The sequence below is a fragment of the Cervus canadensis genome, chromosome 7, assembly GCF_019320065.1.
Source record: "Cervus canadensis isolate Bull #8, Minnesota chromosome 7, ASM1932006v1, whole genome shotgun sequence".
Taxonomy (NCBI): Eukaryota; Metazoa; Chordata; class Mammalia; order Artiodactyla; family Cervidae; genus Cervus; species Cervus canadensis.
In genome coordinates this window covers 60,229,688-60,235,702 of record NC_057392.1, presented here as the reverse complement: position 1 = coordinate 60,235,702, position 6,015 = coordinate 60,229,688, and the positions used below count along the sequence as shown (strand labels likewise).

General features: G+C 37.4%; 1 pseudogene; it reads left to right on the top strand.

Annotated features, from left to right (window-relative positions):
* The first annotated feature begins 2,343 nt into the window (after window positions 1–2,343).
* On the top strand, window positions 2,344–5,320 carry LOC122444749 (annotated as a pseudogene).
* Window positions 5,321–6,015: the final 695 nt, after the last annotated feature.

Here is a 6,015-nt window from a genome sequence, read left to right as displayed (position 1 = left end):
CTATACACCTCTAGGACCATAACTCATTCCAAAAAGTCCATGTCTCCCAGAGGCCTGGATGAGATAAATTACCTGAGACATTTCCTTTTAGGTACAGACAGAATACTGTTGCAGTAATCCCATTATTGAGATGACCAGATAAGAGTAATCAAGTATGGCAGTGACAATAGGAAGAAAAATAGTCATATTCAAAATGTGTTTTTGACAAGATGATAACTGATTAACAAAAAGGAAGAAAAAGAGGAAAAGATCAAGGGTGACTTCAGATTTCTGACTTGAAAAGGAGTTGAATGCTGTATCTGATCAAAGAATAGGGTAAAGAGTTTGAGCTCTGAAAATCATTGAAACATGGACTACATGGGCACATATTGTGTTTATCCCCTTATTTATGAACACTCTTATGTGAAATATGCAGGACTAGGATATCTGTCACTTGAATAAATTATCAAAAAGTAGAATAGGGAATCTTTATAAAATCATAGATCTCTGAATCCCATTTCCCTGTGTATAAAATGATGACAGTATTTACCCAGGATATTGGTAAAAATATAATGCACTTTTTACAAACCACCCGATACAGTACCTAGCATAGTATATTCAATAAATCATAGCCACTATTATACCTATGATTTGGAATAGCTTACTATACATAATCTGAAGATTGAATTAGCAACTTGAAAACTGAAAACTGAACCAACAATGAAATATTGAAAAATGCCAACAGCACCCTACCTAGATTGTGATCTCATGGAATCACCACTATTATTTATTGCTTACCTAGCACTTGAGTCCCACAAAATTCAAGGTCAGTTATTATCATTTACTGAACACAGGAAATGAAAAAAGTACTTCACAGATAGGGAAAACATAGCATCCTTGCTGGTAGAAATCATGTAGTTCAACTCAAATGAGTTCAAGTATTGATGGCCTATAATCATTGTCTATGAACAAATTTACACACTAAGACATCAAAGAAAACAATGTAGAAGGTATCTCTGGCCTTCTTCCTTGTGAAGACAGAGGCTGTGTTGTATATACAAGATATACAACTTCAGATAACATTAGGGGCAGGGTGGTTAAGTTAGGCAAACCTTTCCCTCAAAGAATGTGTTATGTGCTTACTTTCTGAAAATGACAAATTGTGAGTAATCTTTTTCACATAAAAATAAATAACTCTGAAAGTGATTATACCTATAAACAAAACAAATAGAAAAACAAAATGTGCGTAAAAAAAAAAACAGCCTGTTTTGCAAATAAAAAAGACCTAAGTTTTTCCCATATTCCTCGTTACTGACTGAAATCTTCTCTAAGTAAACTGATTATGTCAACATGTGAATAATTTTCAGAATCACCTACCATGGTTACGGTAGAAGTTACTGGCAACCCACATACCCACCCACAAAGAAAAGTGCATTACTTAGGATTATTTGGTTGCAGATGACAGAAACAGACTCTGGTTAACTTAAGCAACATAACAATAACAATTATAAAAAATAAATTACAGACTCTAATGAAAAAGTGAACAATCAGTCCTTGGGAAGAATAGGATCAAAGATGCTCCAAGAAATTAGGAAAGAGGCATTAACAGATTATCTCTTCAAGGGATGGCCTGTGGAAGGACCCATTTCAATGTTCTGTGTCAGTATCCACTCATTGAAGATTCAGAGAAGGTAGGATCAGTCTTAACCTCAGACATGTGTCTAATTAGTGTACATGACTCTCTCACTAGAACAGCATGGAAGTTTTCCTTTTCTGCAGAAGGAAAACTAGAATGTTAGTAACAAAAAAAGGGGAAGAGCTGCTGAGTGATCAAAACCATAGATTCCAAGTTAGCCCATCTCAGAGAATATTGGTTCTGAAAAGAAGCAAGCCTTGGCTTATGAAATCCATTCATGCAATTCGATCCATATTACCACTGCAACAAAAGAATTTATATTATTAAAATATTTTCATTTAGAAAGAAATCCGATGTAAGAGTGCACACTTTTAAAAATGGTATTTCCCAGCCTTTGTATCAAAAGCATTTCACCTACTGAGGCGGCAGCACCTGTGTACACAGCTTGCCATCATAAATCCTCATAAGTTTCAAATCACACTCAAATGAACCAGGACTCCTTGGAAGATCCATGTTTTAGAACAGAAACAAATAGGATGGTGACAGAACGTCCTATGGTTATAGAAGAACAAGACTTTTCTAAGATGATAGCATGTGGTGAAAAGACAACAGATCCAACTGAAAGAACTGCTACTCATAATACTGTGATGATTCAAACATCCAAGCCAAAATATAATAACAATTGTGGTTCGTTAGAATAGTTGAGAGTATGGAGGGCAGAGTTCATTATGGCACGGAAACAGAACATTAGAAGGCGTTCGGGGAGACAGAGGGGCGCAGTGCGCAGGCTCGTCAAGGCTTGGCTGCATGCGCGCGCCCTCCGGGCTCATCAGGAGGGTGATCAGCTGAGCCCGTGGCCTCAGCTGAGCCTGCCCAGCTGTGCAGTCCGCTGGCACGGATAGACTTTTCAGCCCTTGGTTCTTTCTTCTGTCGTTTTGGGGAATAAATCTCTCTTGAAAGCAACTGGCCTGCTACCAGAAAGGAGACGGCTATCTAAGACCAGTGGACACGGAGCCCGGCATCGGTGGCATCCGCAAATTGCGGTTTTGTCAGATGTTTGTCACCTTGAAAAATGTCTGAGGGACAGGACCATTGCTCGGGTGGACATGGACTCTTTTTTTTTTTTTTTTCTGTTCATGTGGAGCAATGGCAAAATCCTGTTTTGAGGGCTAACCCGCGTGCGGTTGTACAGTATAAATCAAGCAAGTCTGGATGGAGCAATTGTAGGACATTATAAAGCTCGTGCGCTTGGGGTCACTAGAAATATGTGGGCAGATGATGCTAAGAAGTTTTACGTCCAGATAGTCTACTGGCACGAGTTCGTGAGCCCCGTGGGAATGCTGGCCTCACCGATTACCGGGAAGCCAATGTAGAAGTGAGGTCTCCCTTTGCTATGATTGAACGTGCCAACCTTGTCGAGGCTTACGGAGACCTGACCAGTGCCATAGGGGAGAGACTGCAAAAGCTCCGGGGTCAGCCTGTCTTAGCTGACTTGTTGCAGAGCACCTACATTGAAGGGCTGCCCCAAGGCCCTCCAGCAACAGAAGGGACCGTGCAGAAACGAACTTCCAGAGCATCACGTTTCTGCTTCCTGCCGTTAGAACTTGCTTTGTTTGGTCACTCTGATCCTCCTTGGGTGATTAAAAGAAAGCTTACTCTACAACCTGAATAAGTCACAAGGGCTCACATGGAAGGATATACAGATTCTCTCATCTTTCCAGGTAAGTAGATGTTGATAAGCTGTGAAAGAAGTCATCCAGTTAACTTTGTTTATGCTGTGTTTTGTTGAACAAATTCTCTTAGTCCGTAGTTTTTCATCTTGTGGTTTGTGCACTTTGAATCATTTTTCTTCAGTTTGCCTTATAGCTTCTTTTTTAGGTATTTCAGTTTAGGTATTTCAACTGTATGAAATTTACCTTTTAATTTGATTTAAGGTAGGGAGCCACCTTCATTATTAGTCTTATTAGAAAAGGTTCAATCTTCCCAGCAATTATTTATTAAACAACCTGTTCTTCCTTAACTTCTTATGTGTGTGGGTCTGCTTCTGTAGTATCCCATTAGCCTGCTTCTGTCACAGAAACACATTTTGTAGTATTTCATTATATTTGATAAGGACTCTTCTCTGCTTTTGTTTTTCAAAATTGTCTTGGCTGTTTATTCACCTTTATTATTCAGTATATGTTTTAGAATATTAGTTGAATTCCTCAAAAGTCATTATGAAATTACATTGAATTTACATATTTGGAGAGGACACTTATCTTAATGTTAAATTATCATAACCATGAACATTTTTTCGCCAATTTTTTAGATTTTCATTTATGTCCCTTTTAGTGATTTTTAAGTTAAAAATTTTCATTTATAGTTCTGCTTCTTTCGAGATCTAGAATCCAGTATGTTTTCCTTTTTCTCTCTCATCTAAACTTTTAATCGATATAATAGACATAAAGTGTACAGGTTGTAAGTGTACACTTTGACTAATTTTAACAAAGTAAACCCACTTATGTAAGCGGTGTACGTGTGTGCTCAGTTGCTCAGTCATGTCCAACTCTTTGCGACCCCGGGACTGCCAGGCCCCTCCAACCATGGGCAGGAATACTGGAGTGGGTTGCCAGGGATCTTCGTGGCCCAGAGATGGAACCCACATCTCCTGCATTAGCAGGTGGATTCTTTACCACTGAACCACCTGGAAAGCCCTATGTAAGCGGCATCCAGATAAAAAAACATGAGAACTCTAGCAGCCACCCTTACCTACCCTCCTAGTATTTATCTAAGCCTACATTATCCCCTCTGTCCTCCATTACCACTATCCTGATTTCTATTTAGCTTATTTTTGAGCTTTATAAAATTGAAATCATGCAGTATATACTTGAGTCTGGCATCATTCACTCAACATTGTCTTTGTGAGATTCACCTATTCTGTTGTATGTAATTGAGTTTGCTTTGTAGTATTCCATTGTATGAATATACCACAATTTACCCACTGTGATATATATTTGGGTTGTTTCCAGTTGGGACTACTAAAAATAGTGCTGCTATGAACATTCTTGTAAATATCTTTTGGTGAACAAGTGTATGTGTTTCTGTTGGGTCTATGACTAAAAGTGCTCAGTTGTGGAGTTTGCCTTTGCTTTAGTTTGCCTGTAGTCAGCTTTACTAGATACGGCCAGAAGTTTTCCAAAATAGTTGTTTGTTGTTGTTTCATCCCTAAGTTGTATCATAGTTGTTCCCATTTACAATTCCAGCATGAGGGTTCTAGTTGTTCCACATCTTCATCAACACTTACTTTTGCATTTTATCCATTTTAATAAGTGTATAGTGATATCATATAATGGTTTTATTTTGCATGTTCCTGGTATTAATGAAATTGAGTACTTTCTTGTCAGTTTGATGACCATTCTTCTTTCATAAACTGCCTATTTAAGTATTTATAACCCTTTTTAGAGCTGAATTGTCTTGCCTCATTAAACTGTAGGACTATATATATTCTGGGTATGCATTATTATCAAATATATGTATTACAATCTTTTGATTTGTGGCTTTTCACTCTTTTAATAGTGACCTTTGATGTAGAGAAGGTTGTTAATTTTAATTTGGTCCAATTTATCTTTTTTTCCTTTATAGATAGCATTTTTCAAGCTCATGAAGAAACCCTCCTATATTATTTTAGAAGCTTCATTGTATTGCCTTTTACACTTAGATTTATAAATCATCATGTATGTGTGTGTAGGGTGTGAGGTGGGGTCAAGATTCCTTTTTTTAATTAAGAATATCCAATTATAATATCTTCATTATTAAAAGCTTTACTTTTATCTTTAAGGGTCTTGTGCATTCAATATGTTAGTTCCTAGATGGTTTATATTTTATTGCTATTGTGATTTTGCATTTGTTCTATTGTATTTTTTTGGTTAGTGATATGAAGGGGAATGATAAGTGATTTAATTGTAAGTTCATATTTACTTACTTTATCTCCCTGAAAAAAACTTGAAATATAATCTGCATGAAAGTGCTTTAACAAATAAAATGTACTAGATGTTTAAAAAAATATTTTCTTAGAAGAGAATAAGTTAGAACAATAAAAACTTACTTTTGTGGTAATATTAGATTATGATAGTTCTAAGTATCAGCTATAAGAGAATCTGGGTCTTGTTTTTAATCAAATAATCAGTTCAGTCAGTCGCTTAGTTGTGTCCGACTCTTTGCAACCCCATGGGCTGCAACATGCCAGGCTTCCCTGTCCTTCATTATCTCCTGGAGCTTGTTCAAACTCATGTCCATGGAGTCAGTGATGCCATCCAACGATCTCATCCTCTGTCGTCCCCTTCTCCTCCCGCCTTCAATCTTTCTAAGTAGTCAGTTCTTCGCATCAGGTGGCCAAAGTATTGGAGCATCAACTTCAGCAC